The sequence below is a fragment of the Rhinoderma darwinii genome, chromosome 2 (genome assembly GCF_050947455.1).
Source record: "Rhinoderma darwinii isolate aRhiDar2 chromosome 2, aRhiDar2.hap1, whole genome shotgun sequence".
Taxonomy (NCBI): Eukaryota; Metazoa; Chordata; class Amphibia; order Anura; family Rhinodermatidae; genus Rhinoderma; species Rhinoderma darwinii.
The window spans coordinates 266,739,134-266,759,573 of record NC_134688.1 but is presented as its reverse complement, the minus strand read 5'-3'; the positions used below and the strand labels follow the sequence as shown (position 1 = coordinate 266,759,573).

Below are 20,440 nucleotides of genomic sequence, written 5' to 3'. Positions count from 1 at the left end.
TCCCAGGCATTACGTAGCAAAGTGCCGATCCAATGGGAGAGTAAGACGTCGACCAGCGACGCCCACCCACAGGTCGGCTCCCTAGTAACCACGCAGCCAATGGAACAGATGCAAAGAGCATCTATGGTAACAGGGGGGAGCTACAGGCGGCCGAGCATACAATGCCGATAGCAAAAATGAAAACAAACGCCATGTGAATGACAGGGCGATCGGGGAAGCACATAAGCAACCAAGCCACAGTGCAAGAATGTAGCGAAGATGGCCATCGCACATGAAAGGCAATGATTTAGTGAAGGAAACTAACAACTGAAGCACTGGGCAATGCACGAAAAAGAGCACTGTTACAGGAGCGGTTTTTCATAATAGGTCTTTCATCAATTGCCTCACAAAGGGGGTAGTGTACCTCATCACTTGCCATTGTGGAATGCAGTACGTTGGTAAAACCAAAAGGGAGTTTAGACGGCGAATCCGAGACCACATGTGCGATATTAAGAATCATACTGATACCTCTGTATCCAGGCATGGGTGGGACCATCATCTGGGAGATCCTTCCGTCATTAAATTCCAAGGGATGGAATCCATCAAGCCACCTATTAGGGGAGGAGATTGGGACAAACGTATTCTACAAAAGGAGGCCCAGTGGATTTTTAGGATGCAAACCATCAAACCACTGGGCCTTAATGACTCTATCTCATATCTTCCTTTCTTATAAGTAGTTCAGTTGCTTCTAGTCCGTTTGTCTCGCTCCTTCTACTCCTGATAATCATTGACATTTAGTCATTTATTTCAACTACTCCTGTCAATTACTGACACTTAGTCTCCACTGTAGTATTATTATTTTTCGTGCATTGCCCAGTGCTTCAGTTGTTAGTTTCCTTCACTAAATCATTGCTTTTCATGTGCGATGGCCATCTTCGCTACATTCTTGCACTGTGGCTTGGTTGCTTATGTGCTTCCCCGATCGCCCTGTCATTCACATGGCGTTTGTTTTCATTTTTGCTATCGGCATTGTATGCTCGGCCGCCTGTAGCTCCCCCCTGTTACCATAGATGCTCTTTGCATCTGTTCCATTGGCTGCGTGGTTACTAGGGAGCCGACCTGTGGGTGGGCGTCGCTGGTCGACGTCTTACTCTCCCATTGGATCGGCACTTTGCTACGTAATGCCTGGGAGGTGGGGCCAGGGCTTTAAAGCTTCCTTCTTTCCCCGGCGCGCGCTAGACCGACATCAGTGTCTTGTATGCGCCGTTATACTATTTGAACAGCTGAATATCAGCTGACCGGCATCTCGTGAACAAATACGAGTAATATCAGGCAATTCATACCCCTGAGGACGCTCCCCTAATGTGGTGCAGAAACGCGTAGGGAAGTGTGCCTGTAATCTGTGGCAATCAGATCTTACCAATATTTGCCAGCACATCTCAAGAGGTGTTGAAAAGTACATCAGACTTGTCAGGCACTGTGTAATCAGTGCATGTTGATTGTCTACTTCACATTCCTCTTACTGTGCACTCTTGATCTGGCTGCCAACGCCTGTATTTGGATCTTTTGGCACTCTGTGCCCTACTACATTTTAATTAATTATCATTAAAGAATCATTTTAAACGTTTATACAGGTAGAACAAGTGTATTCAATAAATTTAAACGTATACCTATATATCACTGATTTTGGATCAATGATGGTTGACCTTCTGGAAGTTTCTCCCATCTGCTCACAGGACTTTTGGAGATCAGCTAGAGCAACCATTGGGTTCTTAGTCACCCCCGATTACTTAGTTTGGTGGGGCGGCCAGCTCTAAGAAGATTCATGGTTGTTCCATATTTCTTCCATTTAAGAATTATGGGGGCCACCGTGCTCTTTCAAACTTTCGGCAGAAACATTCTCTGTACCCTTCCCTAATCTGTGCCTCCACACAATCCTGTTTCTGAGCTCTACAAACAGTTCTTTACTCCTCATGGTTTTTTGTTTTTTTTTCTCTGATATGCATTGTCAGCTGTGAGACCTTATATAGACAGGGGTGTGTCTTTCCAAATCATATCCAATCTAATGAATTTATCACTGGTGGACGCCAATCAAGGTGTAGAAATATTTCAAAGATGATCTAGAGAAATGGGAGGCACACAGAGCGAAATTTCAAGTGTCAGCAAAGGGTCTGAATACTTATGTCCATTCGAAATATGAGTTTTACATTTTTAATACATTTTCAAAAATTTATAAAATTCTATTTTCACTTTGTCATTATGGGGTATTGATTGAAGAATGATGGGAAAAAACTTGAATAATGTTTTTATTTTAGCACAAGGCCTTAACATAACAAAATGTGAAAAGAGTGAATGGGTCTAAAGACTTTCCAAATACACTGTATATAGCAGCAGCGCCGTCATACTTCAGTCTGTCCAAGTGACAATTTTGTTTTAAATAAATAGATTTTAATTTAATTTAAATCTTATGGCATGCTGCTTTCTGCTGATACAAACATCACGGACGTGATGTCAAACCTGTTGCTACTCCCGAAAAATGGATAATCTTTGAACCACTTGTTAAAATGACATTGCTTTTTCCGATAACACCATGTGTGTATAAACACATATGCCCTCACGGTGCCCTCTGAATACAAATATGCCCCACACTGTGCCTCATTTATTAAAATATATCCTACGTTGTGCCCCCTGAATTTAATAGTTTCACACACTGTGCTCTTTAAATATAAGGCAATGTGCACACAACCTCTTTTTAGACGTAATGGAGGGGTTTTACGCCTCGAATTACGCCTGAAAAGACGGCTCCAATACGTTGGCAAACATCTGCCCATTGCTTGCAATGGGTCTTACGATGTTCTGTGCAGACGAGCTGTCATTTTACGCGTCGCTGTTAAAATACGGCGCGTAAAATGACGGCTCGTCAAAAGAAGTGCAGGACACTTTTTGGGACTTTTTTGGAGCCGTTTTCGCATAGACTCTATTGAAAACAGCTCCAAAAACGGCCGTAAAAAAACGCAGCAAAAACGCCACGAAAAACGCGAGTTGCTCAAAAAACGTCTGAAAATCAGGAGCTGTTTTCCCTTGAAAACAGCTCCGTATTTTCAGACGGATTTTGTTAATCGTGTGAACATACCCTAATAGTGCTACACACTGTGCCCTGAATACAAATATGCCCTACGCTGTGCCTCCCTGAATAAAAGTCTGCCCCACACTGTACCCCCTGAATACTAATATGCCCCATACTGTGAACCTGAATAAAACAATGTCTACTTTGACCCCCTGAATGAGAGGATGGCATCCCTGCCCTTTGTTCTACTTCCCCAATCTTTTGGGGATTTTTCTTTTACCGCGTTCCTCATACGGTAAAAGCGGCATGTTAACTTTAATCTGCGGGTCAATATGATTACGGTCATACCAAATTTATATCTTTTTTTATATATTTTATTACTTTTACAAGAAAAAAACTGATTGTTCAAAATAAAATGTGAGTTTTGTCGCCATATTCTGAGAGCCATAAGTTTTTTATTTTTCACTCGATTGAGCGGTATCAGGGCTTATTTTTTTGTGGGGCAAACTGTAGTTTCTATTGGTACCGTTTTGGGGTACATGAGACTTTTTAATCACTTTTTATTCCATTTTTTTGTGGGCGGACGTCCCCCTGTTTCTAGTCATTTAAATGTTGCGGTCGCTATTGACTGCGGCATTTAATGGGTTAAACTAGTAGGATCGCGCTCAAGTTCGACATACCCCTGGCCACCCAAGACTGCGGGACACGACTCAGAATCCGGTAATGTCCCGCTGAATCCGGGAAGGTTGGTAGGTATGCATTGATCCCTAACTACTGTGTTTGATCTCCTGCTGTGCTGCTGTGATCATGCTCCAGTCTTGCAGCTGTCTCTGCGTACCAGTCCTGCTACATGTGACCTGTGCCTTCTTCTGCCAGGTCCTCAATCCTGTGATGTAACACCACCTGCTCCTGGTCGCTGCTCTTGGTGTCTCCTGGTTCCATTTGAGGTCAGCTTAATCTCTGCTCCTCCGGTGTTTGCCACATCTTCTGTTTGTTTATGGACTGTCTGGTTAGCCCATTACCCGTTTCTGCATCCCTGTCCTTGTGTTGTTGTCACTGCTGCTTCCTGCTGCTAACTGGTTGCAGTCCACTGCCCATGTTAATAAATTATGTTGCTTCATCCTGAAATTTTCTTATCCGTTCCTGTATCCTGTCTGTTGTCAATAAAGCAACGTTACAGATGTGTGCACAAAAATCTGTAATTAAAGGCCACTTACTAAAAATGGCTAAAGGAAAAACAGGATAGATTTACCAAAGTAAATGACACTACCAAAAATCAAATTGGATGCAATAGGTCCAAAAATCACAACAGTATGGGATTTTACCGTGAATTGGCACATATTTGCAATGCATGTTCTTGCTAGCGCATTGTGAAACCGAGAATTGACTATAATTTAAATGAAAGAAGTCACTAAATCCCTAGAAATCTTGCACACCTGACAGTCTAACAAATGAATACTTTAAAAAAGTCTCACACATATTGGTTCCTTACCTTCTAAACACATTCCAACAAATAAAACAAGAATCTTTCCGCTGAAAAAGTTACATGCAATCGTAGTTACTCTCCCAAATCCTTGGATGCCACCTAGCGCACTGACAAATTTCAGGACAGCAGGTTAATTAACATAATAATAAACAACCAAGAGGGGTTAATTAACCCTTTCATGGCAAGTTGAAGTTTGAAATTTTATCATTTATTGTACTGAGTAACTTTTATTTTGTGGGGTGGAATGAAAATCAACCGCAATCCCGCTATTGCTTTTTGGGTTTTGTTTTTACGCCGTTCACCATATGATAAAAATGACATGCTAACTTTAATCTGTGGGTCAATACAATTAATTTTTTTTAAGGGGAGGAGAGGTAATTTTGAAAAAATGTTTAGTTCCTCTAGGGGACTTGAACATGTAATGCAGTGTATGGTATTTTTAACAGTCTCCTACTAGAGGCAGGGCTTAATAGGAAGACCAAGATGGTAGAACTGGGAGCCTTCATTAGCCCCAGCTGCCATAACAACCCATCAGCACCCACTGGGGCCCCTATAAGAAGATCACAGAGTAAGCCACACCCTGTCTAATGGCTTAGATACCGCAGTCGCTATTGAACCTTGCATCTAAGTGGTTAAATGGCTGGAATTGGAGTTATCTCCGATCCCGCCTATTAGACCGAGGTATTACCTGTAATATGCAGTTTACGCTCGCTCTGTATGGAGCAGGCATAGCTAGTGAGCCCACCCCATACTCCCCCATTCCGCTAGGGCATTATGTAGGATGGTACATGCTGGTTAATAGATTTAGTAGGCTCCTATCGAATACCCTTTCTGCTCCTCTCTTTGGATACAGAGAGGGCATCGACAAGAGCACATTATAGTTATTTTTAAACCGCAGGAAATGTGCAGGTAAAAACCACACCTTAACGTGCGTTTTTTGATGCATTTTTAGGTGTGGTTTTCACAATTTGATGCGTAAATAGGTGCGTTTGCATGCTGCGGGTTTAGGTGTGTTCTTTTTAACTAGTCAGATACAATTTGCAAGCGGAAACGTGAGACAAATGAACTGCTGAGACAAAATACGCACGGCAGGTCAATTTACGTGCAGAAAAAAAACAGCATGTACATGAGATTTCTTGAAAACTCATTTACTTTGCTGGTACTCTATTAGGCCTTAGATGAATTTGCCATAGAAATCTGCAGCAAATGTGCGTTTTTGCTACGCATATTGCTACAGAAACACTGCCGTTTTCCACAGCGGCTTTACCTGCGGATTTAGTGTGAAACATTCATTATAGCAAAATATATGTGCACCAGTGGATTTCCAGCAATTTTACTGCGTTTCTGATGCGTGTAAACCGCAACAAAGGAAATCTGTTGCTGAATTTATACTCCCCATTCAAGAAGGGCCGGTTTTAGACAAAGTGTGGCCCTTAGCAAAGTTAAAAGTTGGGCCCCAAATGCTGAATAAGGCTGGGTTCACACGGGGCGGAATTTCACTTAAATTCCGCTGCGGACACTCCGCAGCGTTAATCCGCAGCGGAGCCGTTTCTCCATTGACTTCCACTTTAATTTAGCAGTGTTCGTTTAGACGATGCGTAAAATTCCGCTGCGGAGCATAGGCTGCGGAGCGGAATTTGGTGTCCGCAGCATGCTCTGTCTGTTGCGGAGCAGTGGCGGACTGGTTGCGGACTCATGGCGGAATTTCTCCATTGACTTCAATGGAGATTCTAATTTCCGCAATGAAGTCCGCAGCTGTCATGCACATGTTATGTGTGCTGCGGATGCGTTTTGCTTTTTTAACTTGACATTTCTTCATTCTGGCTGGACCTATGTATTTCTAGGTCTACAGCCAGACTGAGGAAGTCAATGGGGCTCCCGTAATGACGGGAGCGTTGCTAGGAGACGTCAGTAAATAGTCACTGTCCAGGGTGCTGAAAGAGTTAAGCGATCGGCAGTAACTGTTTCTGCACCCGGGACAGTGACTACCGATCACAATATACAGCAACCTGTAAAAAAAATAGAAGTTCATACTTACCGAGAACTCCCTGCTTCTGTCTCCAGTCCGGCCTCACAGGATGACGTTTCAGTCTAAGTGACGGCTGCAGCCAATCACAGGCCAATAACAGGCTGCAGCGGTCACATGGACTGCCGCGTCATCCAGGGAGGTCGGGCTGGATGCCGAAGGAGGGACGCGTCACCAAGACAACGGCCGGTAAGTATGAATTTCTTTTACTTTCACTAGGGAAAGTGCTGTCCCTTCTCTCTATCCTGCACTGATAGAGAGAAGGGAAGCACTTTTCCCGCAGTCCGCAGCAGCTAGTCCGCATCAATTTACTGCACATTTGGGCAGATCCGCAGCCGTAATCCGCAACCCGGATTAGGTGCGGCATTGATGCGGACAGTTGCGGAGGAATTCCGCCACGTGGGGGCATGCCCTAACTGTATCAATAATGCAGTCAATACAGAAGGTGGTGTGCAAAGAACTGCATCGCTGATTTTTAGCGCGTCCAGGAGGCGTTGCAAGTCCCAAAGAATAAGTCCCCCCTCTAACACAATAAAATTATCTAAATACATATACAGTTATTAAATCACACCACTATGCCAGATTAAATATTACCTGCATACTGTTACTGAGCACAGCTCACTATTATTAGACCAATATTACCAATAATAGCACAATATAAAGGTACAAATAATACCGCCACACCATAACCACATAGTGATGTAATAATACCCCCATACAGTTACTGAATAATACCCCCACACCACAATCACATAGTGACTAAATAATACCCCCATACTGTTACTGAATAATACCGCCACAGCATAACTACAGAGTGACTGAATAATACCCCCATACTGTTACTGAATAATACCGCTGCACCATAACCAAATAGGGACTGAATAATACCCCCACACTGTTACTGAATAATACCACCACACCATAACCATATAGTGACTGAATAATACCCTCATACTGTTACTGAATAATACTGCTGCACCATAACCACAGTGACTGAATAATACCCCCATACTGATACTGAATAATACCTCCACACCATAACGACATAGTGACTGAATAATACCTCCACACTATAACCACATAGTGACTGAATAATACCCCATACTGTTACTGAATAATACCTCCACACCATAACTACATAGTGACTGAATTATACATCCATACCATTACTGAATAATACCACCACACCATAACTACATAGTGACTGAATAATACCCCCTTAATGTTACTGACTGATACCTCCACACCATAACCACTTAGTGACTGAATAATAACTCCATACTGTCACTGAATAATAGCGCCACACCATTACCACATATTACCACCACATATTGACTGATTAATACCCCCATACTGTTACTGAATAAAAACCACTATACAAAGACCAATATTACCACCATATAGTGACCATATAGTGGTAGATGCCAGTTATACACAGGAGTTCTGCCGACCTTGTAAGCGATCGCAGCACATTTATATCCAGTGACTCACAGGTGATGCTTTCTCTTATTAGAGTCGTTAACGTTACCTTTTTTTCTCCATCCGGCCCAGACCAGTGTCACGACTTATTACTGCCATGACTCGTCTCTGCAGAATTTTACACACAGACATGTTGGTTTCTTGCTTTTTCAGCATCTTCCACTCCTATATCCCACCCTCTAAAGAAACTCGAAATGCACAGTGCCCCAGATGGTAATAATGATCCCTTAGTGCTCGATACAATAAACGTACCCCATTAGTAACCATGCCCTTTTGTGCCCCCAAAGTAATAATTCACCCTTTGTGCCCCCTATAGATAGTGCCACATCATCCCCTGTAGATAAGATAAACGTTATTGATCCCCAAACGGAAGTTAATAACAGTCATAAGTTTGCTCCATAAAAAACAACAACACAATAACATCAACAATGAAATAGACAGATAACAAATATATTACAATACATTACCGCCTTCCCGCTGCAGCCAATTTTGACCTTTCTGACAGAGCCTAATTTTTACCACTTTATGTGGTAATAACTTTAGAATGCTTTCACATATCTAAGCGGTTCTGAGACTGTTTTTTCTTGATATATTGAACTTTATGATACTAGTAAAATTTTGTCGATCCATTCAGTATTTAATATTGAAAAACACCAAAACATAGCGAAAAATTGCAAAAATTTGCATTTTTAAAAATGTAAATGTATCTGCTTGTAAGATAGATAGTAATACCACACAAAATTGTTGCTAATTAACATTTCACATATGTCTACTTTAGATTGGCACAGTTTTTTTGTACATTCATTTATTTTTCTAGGACGTTACAAGGCTTAGAAAATTTCAAAAGGCTATTTTTACAGGGACCAGTTCAGTAGTGAAGTGGCTTTGAGGGGCCCATACAATACAAACCTCAATAAATCACCCCATTTTAAAAATGGAACCCCTTAAAGTATTCAAAACAGCATTTATAAAGTATCTTAACCCTTTAGGTGTTTCACAATAATGAAAGCAAATTAAGGGTACAAGTTACCAATTTCATTTTTTTTGCAGAAATTCATTTTTAATCCTTTTTTTTCCTGTAACACCAAAGGTTTTACCAGCGAAACGCAACTCAATATTTATTGCCCAGATTCTGCAGTTTTTATAAATATCACACATGTGGCCCCAGTGTGCTAATAGACTGAAGCACCGGCCTCCGAAGCAATGGAGCACCTAGTGGATTTTGGGGCATCCTTTTTAATGAGATTATATTTTAGGTACCATGTCAGGTTTGAAGAGGTCTTGTGATACCAAAACAAAGGAAACACCCCCAAAAAGACCCCATTTTTGAAGCTACACCCCACAAGGAATAAATCTAGGGGTGTAGTGAGCATTTTGACCCCACAGGTGTTTCATAGATTTAATTAAAATTTGGAAATGAAAAATGAAACTTTTTTCCAATAAGATGTTGTTTTAGCTAATAAAAAAAAAAGACAATTTCCACAAGAAATAAAGAAGAGAAAGCCCACAACCTTTGGATAGCAACTTCTCCAGAGTACGGAATTACCCCATATGTGGTCATCTACTGCTGTTTGGGCACATGGCAGTGCTCTGAAGATAAGGAGCGCCATTTGGCTTTTGGAGCGCAGATTTTGCTGGATTGGTTTCTCGGCTCTATGTCGCATTTGCAACACCCCTAAGGTACAGTGGAAACTCCCAAAAGGGACTCCATTTAGGAAACCACACCCCTTCAGGAATTAATCTAGGGGTGTAGTAAGCATTTTGACCCCACAGGTGTTTCATAGATTTAATTAGAATCTTGATGTGAAAATTAAAATGAAAAATTACATTTTTGGAAATCTTTTTTCCCAATAAGATGTTGTTTTAGCGAAAAAAACAACCAATTTCTACGATGAATAAAGAAGAAAAAGCCCCCCCCCCACCTTTGTAAGGCAACTTCTCCAGAATACGGACATACCCAATATGTGGTCATAGACTGCTGTTTGGGCACATGGCAGGGCTCAGAAGGGAAGGAGCGCCATTTAGCTTTTGGAGTGCAGATTTTGCTGGATTTGTTTCTCAGCACTATGTCGCTTTTCCAAAGCCCTTGTGGGACCAAAACAGTGGAAACTCCCCAAAAGTGACTCCATTTAGGAAACTACACTCCTTGTGGAATTTATCTAAGGGCTTAGTGAGCATTTTCACCCCACAGGTGTTTCATAGTTTTTATAAGAATTGGGTAGTGAAAATTAAAAAAAATAATAATAATTTTTTAAAAAATTAGCTCAACATTTTTCATTTTCTCAACAAAGAAAGGACATAAAGAAACCCAACATTTGTAAAGCAACTTCTCCAGATTACAGAAATAGCCCATATGTGGTCAGAAACTGCGATTTGGGCACAAGGCAGGACTCAGAAGGGAAGGCGTGCCATTTGGCTTTTGGAGTGCAGATTTTACTGCATTGGTTTATTGGCACCATGTCGCTTTTCCAAAACCCCTATGGGACCAAAACAGTGGAAACCCCGCAGAAGTGACTCCATTTGGGAAACTATACCCCTTGAGAATATAATCTAGGTGTGTTGTGAGCATAGATTTTATTAAAATTGGGCAGTGAAAATGAAAATATTTTTTTTTTCCACTAAGACATAGTTTAGCGCAAAATTTTTCATTTTCTCAACAAATAAAGGTGAAAAAGCATCCGAACATTTGTAAAGCAAATTCTCACGAGTACGGCAGTACCCCATATGTGCTAATAAACTGCTGTTTGGACACACAGTAGGACTCAGAAAGGAATAAGCACCATTTGACTTTTGGAGTGTAGATTTTGCTGGATTGGTTTCTGGGAGCTATGTTACATTTGCAAAGACCCTGTGGGACCAAAACAGTGAAAACCCCCCAGAAGTTACCTCATTTTGGAAACTATACCCCTCAAGGTATTCACCTAGGGGTGTAGTGAGCATGTTAACCCCGCAGGTGTTTTCCAGAAATTAGTGTAGGCTCAGAGGGAAAATGGCAATTTTTCCATAGATATGCTAATATGTGGTACCCAGCTCTGATTATTATGCAGTGATTCCGGTTTTAGAAACATCCTACATGTGAGCCTAATCTTTTGCCTCTACATTCGACGGGGCTAAGGAGTGAAAGTGTACCATGCGAAAATGAAGCCTAGTTTGGCAAATTTTATTGGTTCACAATTGCAAGGCTCTGATGGGAAATAATAAGAGAAGTGACCCCATTTTGGAAACTACACCCTTCAAGACATTTATTAAGGGGTGTAGTGAGTACTTTTCACCCCACAGGTCTTCTCCTTAAATAAATGCGCTGCGGATGGTGCAAAGTAAAAATGTTATTTTTTCAGTGGCAAATATGTCATGCCAAGCTTGTGCCATGGAGAAACACACCCCAAAAATTGTTAAAAGTGTTCTCCCGGGTATGACGATGACATATATGTGGTAGTAAAATGCTGTTTGGGCACAGTATATGGCTCAGAATGGAGGGAGTGCCATTTGACTTTTGGAGCGTGGATTTTGCTCAGTAGTTTTGTTTGAATATTACTGGTATTTCAGTTTATAATGTGGGGGCATATGTAAGCTGTGCGGACTATATCAGGGCATAATCAGGTATCATAATAATGGGGTAAAAAAAAAACAATAAAATAATCTATAGATGTGTGTTACGCTGTGAATCAATCCTTTCCCCACAGGCCAGTGTCGCACTGAAACATGGTGTCCTTTCTCATCCCCCTTTTGGTCCACAATCCGCACCTTTGCAGTTTGGGGAATTTTGCTGGGAAAGTGTTGTCCTGGTGTAATGTGGGCGTCCTCGCTTCCAGCAGATATGTTTGGGCTATCCCCTTTCTGGTTCCCTAATTTTAGGGCCTTGATAAATCGCCTCTTGAAACAGAAAAAATGTTCCCCTCGGCCTGCACAACTGCATATTTTTTCTTTTCTGACTTATTGGAGCTTTAACTTATTTTATTTTTTCATAGACGTAGTGGTATGAGGGTTGTTTTTTTTTTGTGGGACGAGCTGTAGTTTTTATTGGTACCATTTTGGGGTACATGTGACTTTTTGATTACTTTTTATCCTATTTTTTGAGAGGCAAGCAACAGCAATTCTGCCATAGTTTTTTAGTTTTTTTTATACAGCGTTCACCATACGTTATAAATTACATGTTAACTTTATTCTGTGGGTCAGTCCGATTCCGGCAATACCTAATTTATAGCACTTTTTTATGTTTTACAAGTTTTTGCACAATAAAATAACTTTTTGTAAAAGGAATGTATTTTTTTCTGTCGCCATGTTGTAAGTGCCATAACGTTTTAATTTTTTCGTTGACAGAGCTGTAGGAGGGCTTGTTTTTAGTGAGACAAGCTACAGTTTTTTGATTACTTTTTATTCCAAGGTGACAAAAAAACAGCAATTCTGGCATTGTTTTGTAGTTGTTTTTTTTACACTGTTCACCGCGCGGGATAAATAACATAATATTTTTATAGTTCATGCTGTTAAGGACACGGCAATACCAAATATGTATGGTTTATATAGATTTTTTGAATAATAAAGGGCTTGATATGTGAATAAAAGGACAATTGCGTTTTATTTTATTACTTTACAATTTTTCTGTTTACATTTTTTACAACTTTTTTTTAGTTCTACTGTGGGACTTGAAGGTCCAACTGTCTGATTTATGTTCTAACACATTGCACTACCTATGTAGTACAATGTATTAGAAATGTCAGTGGTTCAGTGACAGCAAGCCGATTATACTGCACCTCCAGACGGGGCCTTATCGGCTTCCGTAATAGCAGACCAGGATGCCATTGTTAGGCCTCCTGTTCCCATAGCAGCCGTCTGCACCCCTGCGCTCGCATCGCAGAGCTGCCGATTTGGCTACAAATCACTAAGATGCAGCGATCGCTTTTGATCGCTGCATCTAAGGGGTTAATGGCAGGGATCGGAGCTAGCTCCGGTCCCTGCCATTACAGCAGGATTTCATCTGCAACATACAGCTGACACCCGCCACTGATGACGCAGGCCCAGCTTCATCCGCCACAACACTGACAGGATCAAGCACACGTCCAACAACTCCAGCCCCTGGGGCCTATCATACAAATAATTAAGCACCCACTCTACTATAAACCCCCATAACACCAGCTTGTCTCCAGTGGCGTAACTACCACTGCAGCAGCAATGCCATATTTAATAGTGTCTGTGTCCTTCAGACGCAGATGCTATTGAATACTATGACAGAGCAAGGTGGTAACTCCCTGCTCTGCCATAGGCTACTGTAACAGTGGTGTAGCTCTAGGGGTCGCAACGGTTGCAATTGCTGACCATGCTGGTCCTGCTTCCTGAATGCTGGAGACCGGAGCTCCAGCATTCACTCTACCGTGAGCGGGTCGGTGCAGCCAGGCGCGATGTTGTGAAGTCATCGCGCCTGCCTGCGCCAAGTCACTCACAGCACAGACCGGAGGAGAAGGATCCTCCACCCGTCGTGGGAACGGGGATAGGTAAGTAATTATGTTGTCATTTTTTATTAGGCACTATGGAGCATAATACTGGGTAGGGAAGGGGGGCTGATATGGTGGCAGCTATAGGAGCATTTTACTATATGACGGGCATTATACTGTGGGGACAGCTATGGGGAGCATTGTACTGTATGGGCAGCATTATACTGTGGAGGCATTATACTGTGTGGGGGCAGCTATGGGGGGCATTATACTGTAAGGGGGGCCATTATACTGTGGGGACAGCTATGGGCAGCATTATACTGCGCGGGCAGCTATGGGGACATTATATTGTGGGGGAAGCTATGGGGGCATTATATTGTGGGGGCAGCTATGAGGGGCATTATACAGTGTGGGGCAGCTATGAGGAGCATTATACTGTGGGGGCAGCTATGGGGGTATTATGCTGCATGGGGGCAGCTATGGGGCATTATGCTGTATGAGGGAATTTGTTTGGGCATTGTAATGCATGGGGGAATCTGTGGGCATTATACTGTATGGGGGTAATCTGTGTGGGCATTATACTGTATGGGAGCATTATACTGTATGGTGGCAGCTATGCAGGCATTAAACTGTGTGGGGGCACTATGGGAGCATTATACTGTGTGGACTGAACCGGGTGTGTATGGGCGGGGATTGGTTGGGATTAGATGCGTGGCTTAACAGAAAAAAATGCAGCTGCGCGACGCATCGATTGTCCCTCTTTGTGATACTTGAAAGTATAGCACTGTCTAAAGGGAGGGCTGTATAGCACTGCATGGGGAGGCTGTATAGCCCTGTCTACAGGGGGCACTGCATAGCACTGTCTACTGGAGGGGCTGTATAGCACTGTCTACTGGAGGGGCTGTATAGAACTGTCTACAGGGGAGACTGTATAGCACGGTCTACAGGAGGGAGCTGTATGGCACTATTTACAGGGGGGCACTACAAGGGAGGGCTGTGTGTGGCACCCAGGGTAGGGGGCCCCAGTCAAAAGTTTGCTATGGGGCCCAGTGTTTCCTAGTTACGCCCCTGCTTGTCTCGCAACATACCCGGTTGAATCTTATTAAATGCACACAGATAGCGCCACACATAGCCCCCTATAGATAGCACCACACACAGCCCCCCTTTGTAGCTAGTGCCACACACTGTGCCCCCTCTTGAAGATAGTGCCACAAAGCCCTCCCCTTGAAGATAGTGCCACACAGCCCTCCCCCTGTATAGTGCCCCATTGTAGATAGTGCCACACAGCACCCCTTGTTTATAGTGCCACAAAGCCCTCCCTTGTAGATAGTGCCACATAGCCTCGCACAGTAAACAGTGCCACACAGCCCCTCCTGTATAGTGCCACACATCCCCCCCCCCGTATATTGATATTGCCACATAGCCCCCCCTTCTAGATAGTGCTATACAACCCCCTTAGTAGATAAAGCCACATAGACCTCCCCCTGTATAGTGCCACACAGCCCCCCTTAGTACATAGTGCCACACAGCACTCCGTAGATAGTGCCACACAGCCCTTCCCCTGTATAGTGCCCCCCTTGTAGATAGTGCCACACAGCCCCCCTTTGTTTATCGTGCCACACACCCCCCTTGTAGATAGTGCCACACAGCCCCTCCCCATATATTGATATTGCCACACAGCCCTCCTAGTAGACAGTGCCATACAGTAGATAGACACACAGCCCTCCCCTGTATATAGTGCCACACAGCCCCCCTGTATAGTGACACACAGCCCCCTGCTTAGTAGATAGTGCCACACAGCTCTCCCCCTTGTCTATAGTGCCACAAAGCCCCCCTTGTAGATAGTGCCACACAGCCTCCGACTGTACATAGTGTCACACAGCCCCCCCCATATATTGATATTGCCACACAGCCCTCCCGCTGTATAGTGACACACAGCCCCCCTAGAAGAGCCACACAGCCCTCCCCATTTAGTGCCACACAGCCCTCCATTAGTAGATAGTGCCACACAGCCCTCCCCCTTGTTTATAGTGCCACAAAGCGCCCCCTTGTAGATAGTGCAACACAGCCTCCCACTGTAGATAGTGCCACACAACCGCCCCATATATTGATATTGCCACACAGCCCTCCCCCTGTATAGTGCCACACAGCCCTCCCCCTGTATAGCGCCACATAGACCCCAGTAGATAGTGCCATACAGCCCCCTAGAATATAGAGCCACACATATATATATATATATATATATATATAATATATAAAATCTAGCTTAGCGTTAGTGCTAGTTTATCGTTACTTTAGGGTTAGTTCTAGTTTAGCGTTACTTTAGGGTTAGGGCTAGTTTAGCGTTAGTGTTTAGGGCCGTAATACTACATTAGGGCTTTATTTTATTGAAATTTTTTTACGTCTGCTATATAAAAAAAAAAAAATACTTGGGTCGTTTTTAGGTTTACTTTAGGGTTAGGACTTATACACATATCTATAAATATGTCTCAGCGAATGTACAGTGCGGAGCAAGCCTACGCCTTGCTATGTTCCGATTCTTCTGAAAGCGAAACAGACACCGCTTCAGAATTTGTTCCCGACAGTGACAGTGACGATTCTAATTCTACCACTGAACCCCATAGTCCTATGGTGGTAGATACGTCAGTCGCTGTAGAGGTGTCAAGTGCAGGGCCGAGTGTTGCAGTCCCTCCCGTGATGTGGGATCCTGCACTATAATTTTCCCCCCAAGTACCCCAATTTGAAGCGACTCCAGGAATTAGTGTTGACGTCCAAAATTTTACCCCCTATAATTTTTTTCATTTATTTATATGTGATATGGTCCTAGACTTGATAGTCCAGCAGACTAATCTGTATGCTAGGCAGTTTGTTCTGCAACAGCCTGCATCTATTTACTCAAGAATGTGGAGCCCCACAAGTGTCCCAGAAATTAAAAAAAATGTAGGCATTACCCTCAATATGGGTTTGGTTAAAAAAACATCTGTCCGGTCCTACTGGACTTCTAGTGCTGTCCACGCTACCCCTGTATTTGCAGCAGTGATGTCCAGAAACCGCTATGAGGCCCTAATGCGATTCATGCATTTTACTGACAATTCCCAAGTCCCCCCAAGAAGTGACCCAGCCTATGATCGGCTTAATAAATTAAGGCCATTAATCACCCTTCTAAGTGATTTATTTTTAAAGTTGTATACCCCTGATAAAAATTTGTCTGTAGATGAATCGCTCATGAGCTTCAAAGGACGTCTTTCCTTTCGTCAATTCATCCCTTCCAAACGAGCCAGATATGGGGTGAAATTGTACAAAGTGTGCGAGAGCACAACAGGTTACACCTGCGGTTTCAAAATATATGAAGGCAGTGACCGCCAAATTCATACCCCAGGCTGCCCAGAAACTATTGGCACCTCTGGCAAAATAGTGTGGGTACTAATGGAGCCATTTCTGCAAAAGGGGTACCACGTCTATACAGACAATTTTTATACTGGTGTTCCCCTTTATAAAGCCCTCCATGCTGCAAATACAGGGGCCTGTGGGACAGTACGGAAGAACAGAGTGGGATTCCCACAACAGTTGGTGTCCAGGCGTTTGGGAAAAGGAACATCCATGGCCCTTGCAAGTGAGGAATTACTGGCAGTGAAGTGGACCGACAGGAATGATGTCTACATGCTGTCACACTGTACACACCACCACTGTGACAATTACGGAGAGGGGGGCTACCACTGCAAAGCAGAAACCTGTCTGTGTAACAGACTACAACAAATTTATGGGGGTGTAGACCTTTCCGACCAGGTGCTTCAGCCTTACCTGGTGAAGCGCAAAAATAAGGCCTGGTACAAAGAGGTAGCAATCTATCTCATCCAGGTTGCTACCTATAACAGTTTTGTTATTTTCAAAAAAGCCCAAGGAACACTCACTTTTCTTCAATTTCAGGAGAAGGTCATTGAGAATCTCCTTTTTGATTCCACTATACCTGCAGAATCCTACGAATCTGAGGATGTGCGCAGGCTTTCAGAGCGCCACTTTTTACACCCTATTCCTTCCACTGAGACCCAAAAATATCCCCAAAGAAGGTGTCGGGTATGTAGCAAGCATGGCAGCAGGAGGGGTACCCGCTTTTATTGCCCCATGTGTCAATCAAAACCACCCCTTTGTAACCACCCCTGTTTCGAAACGTTTCACACGGTTTCAAATTACTAGAATTTAACACCAAAAAAAAAATGGGTGGGGGGTCTTTTTAGGGAGTCAATTTCTTTATATTTTCTTTTTAGTTTGTGGGCTTTCCAAGTACGGATTATTTCTTGTGGGAGAGGTTGTAGAGCACATTTTTTTCAGACCATGAAACTAATTTCACCCCTTATGATTTTTTTTATTTATTTGTGGGTGATCAAGTGCTGGAACTAATTGTCCAGTACAAAATCCCACATCCACAATTTTTTATTTTGACTGTTCTTATGACTATGTCCTGCCACATACAGCTGTTACATTCCTAATTCTGTACCGTGATACGGGCATGATCTTTTTTATTTGGAGGATCTCTAATAATCGAGCTGTTCCTTATCAATACACCATGGGCTTTGTTACAGTTCTTCTGGAAATACTGACATCATTTTGGGGATTAGTGATCCTTTACTGTTCCTATAGATCAGGGGTCAGGAACCTTTTTGGCTAAGAGAGCCGTAAACGCCACATATTTTGAAATATAATTCCGCGAGAGCCGTACAATATGTTTAAAGGGCCATTGACAGATCAATCGCTCCAATGTTCACTTAGTACAGCAAGGAATGCTCCTCCCTGCTGTATAAAGCCACAACTGGACTGAAACAATGGTAATTAGCAGTAAAAAAATTAAATAAATAACTTACATTGTGAGCTTGCGATGCATGACATCAGTCCAGCAGTCTGGCTTCTTCTTTTTCCTGCGCATGACTGGAAGCTGGCATTCTTCCCACCTGATGTTGAGAGAATGCCAGCTTTGAGGCATTCGCAGAAGAAAGAAGCTGGAATGTTGGACATGTCACACAACGCATTGTCAGTTATGTCAATTATCTATTTTATTATTTTACAGCGAATTATTGTTTAGGTCCAGCGGTGGCTTAGTGCAGCAGAGAGGAACACTCCTTTGTGTACTAAGTGACCGCTGGAGCAATTGTATCTGTCAGTGGCCCTTTTAAAAGTGTTGGTCTTACAGAAAATGAACAAAAAAGAGAGGCTCAGACCCATCTGGGAGACCTCCAGAGCTGTAATAAAGCGCTCAGAACAGATTTTTGCCCTGATAGTGGTCCTTTAAATCAGTTTCTTATGCCCACAAGAGATTAATTTAAAGCCCCCAAGAGTGTAATATGGGTGGCAGATGTTTTTTAAGGCCATATTTTTATTTTTTTTGGGGGGGGGGGGCTATATTATGGATTATGTGGGATTATTTTCAGGGGTGAAGTGGGAAGGGGGGGTTGGTGGGACACACTGTATTACACAGCCCCTTTATTGATGCAGCTCACTGCTGCTGACCATGAGGCTGTGTAACAATTTCCATGTTATAATGTTCACCTTCAAAGCAGCAGCACAGCCAGGGGTTTCTGGAACGTCCAAGGGAGACACAAGGGAGGAGGCAGATGCCGCTTCACTAGGGGACGCAGGTGCGTGCTTGCAGACGGCGCGGCTATGCAGGGAGTTATGGGAAATGTAGTCCATGCTCCCTGCCGCTCACCACTGCCGCCAATGCTTATCAGGCCATCAAAGAACTACCGTATATGTCGGCGTATAAGACGACTGGGCGTATAAGACGACCCCCAACTTTTACCCTTAAAATATAGAATTTAAGATATACTCACCATTTCGTGCAGGAGCGCTTCACTATGGCCATCGGCGGCAGGACCCAGGACCAGTGGCGTAACTACCGCGGTAGCAGCAGTAGCGGCTGCTACGGGGCCCGGGGCTTGAGGGGGCCCGGTGGCGCCGCTAGCAGCCGTTATGGCTACTACAGCGGTAGCGCCGCTACTGTGGGGCCCGCGCCAACGAGCCTTACACAGGCCCTCTCATGCCTGTAGGTGTCGCTAGCACCGGAGGGGGCCCCAGTGCTAGCGGCAGCCAAATACATGTATTAGCACTGAATGGCCGGGCATGTTCCGTGCCTGACCATCCAGTGCCTTACAATGACACTGATTGGCTAGTGGCGCGATGACATCATCGCGCCGCTTCCATGCTTGGAAGGTGCTGATTGGCGGGGCAAGTCATTCTGCCCCGCCAATCGGCGTCATTGGAGGACGCTCGTTCAGCTCCTGCAGACATGCTCAGAAGAGAGCATGTCTGCATCGCCAGTGAACAGCGTGGGAACCGGCGAATGTGAGTATGTCAAGTTTTTTTTTTTCCCCTCATAAAAATGTGAATGGCATTATCTATAGTGGGGGGGGGGGTCATCTTTATGTGGGCTATTATATATAGGGGGTCTATATGTGGGGCAGTAGCTACAGGGGGGTCTATATGTGGGGCAGTAGCTACAGGGGGGTCTATATGTGGGGCAGTAGCTACAGGGGGGTCTATATGTGGGGTAGTAGCTACAGGGGGGTCTATATGTGGTTGTGTGGGCCATTATATACAGGGGGCTCTATATGTGGGCCATTATATACAGGGGGGTCTATATGTGGGGGTGGGGGCCACTATATACAGGGGGCTCTATATGTGGGCCATTATATACAGGGGGCTCTATATGTGGGCCACTATATACAGGTGGGGGTCTATATGTGGGCCACTATATACAGGGGGGTCTATATGTGGGCCACTATATACAGGGGGGTCTATATGTGGGACACTATATACAGGGGTGGGTTACCTGTGGGGCACTATATACAGGGGGGTCTATATGTGGGACACTATATACAGGGGTGGGTTACCTGTGGGGCACTAGCAACAGGGTGGCTATATGTAGTGCACAGTCTACAGGGGTGGGCTATATGTGGGACACTATATACAGGGGGAGCTAT

General features: G+C 43.7%; 1 long non-coding RNA gene across 1 annotated transcript in view; it reads right to left on the bottom strand.

The window, feature by feature from the left end:
* The window catches only part of LOC142741137 (uncharacterized), a 46,846-nt gene extending 28,437 nt beyond the window's left edge, over positions 1-18,409 (bottom strand). Inside the window, exon 1 of the long non-coding RNA XR_012881010.1 lies at positions 18,326-18,409. This is a non-coding gene — a long non-coding RNA (uncharacterized LOC142741137). The remainder of the gene's footprint in view (positions 1-18,325) is intronic.
* Positions 18,410-20,440: the final 2,031 nt, after the last annotated feature.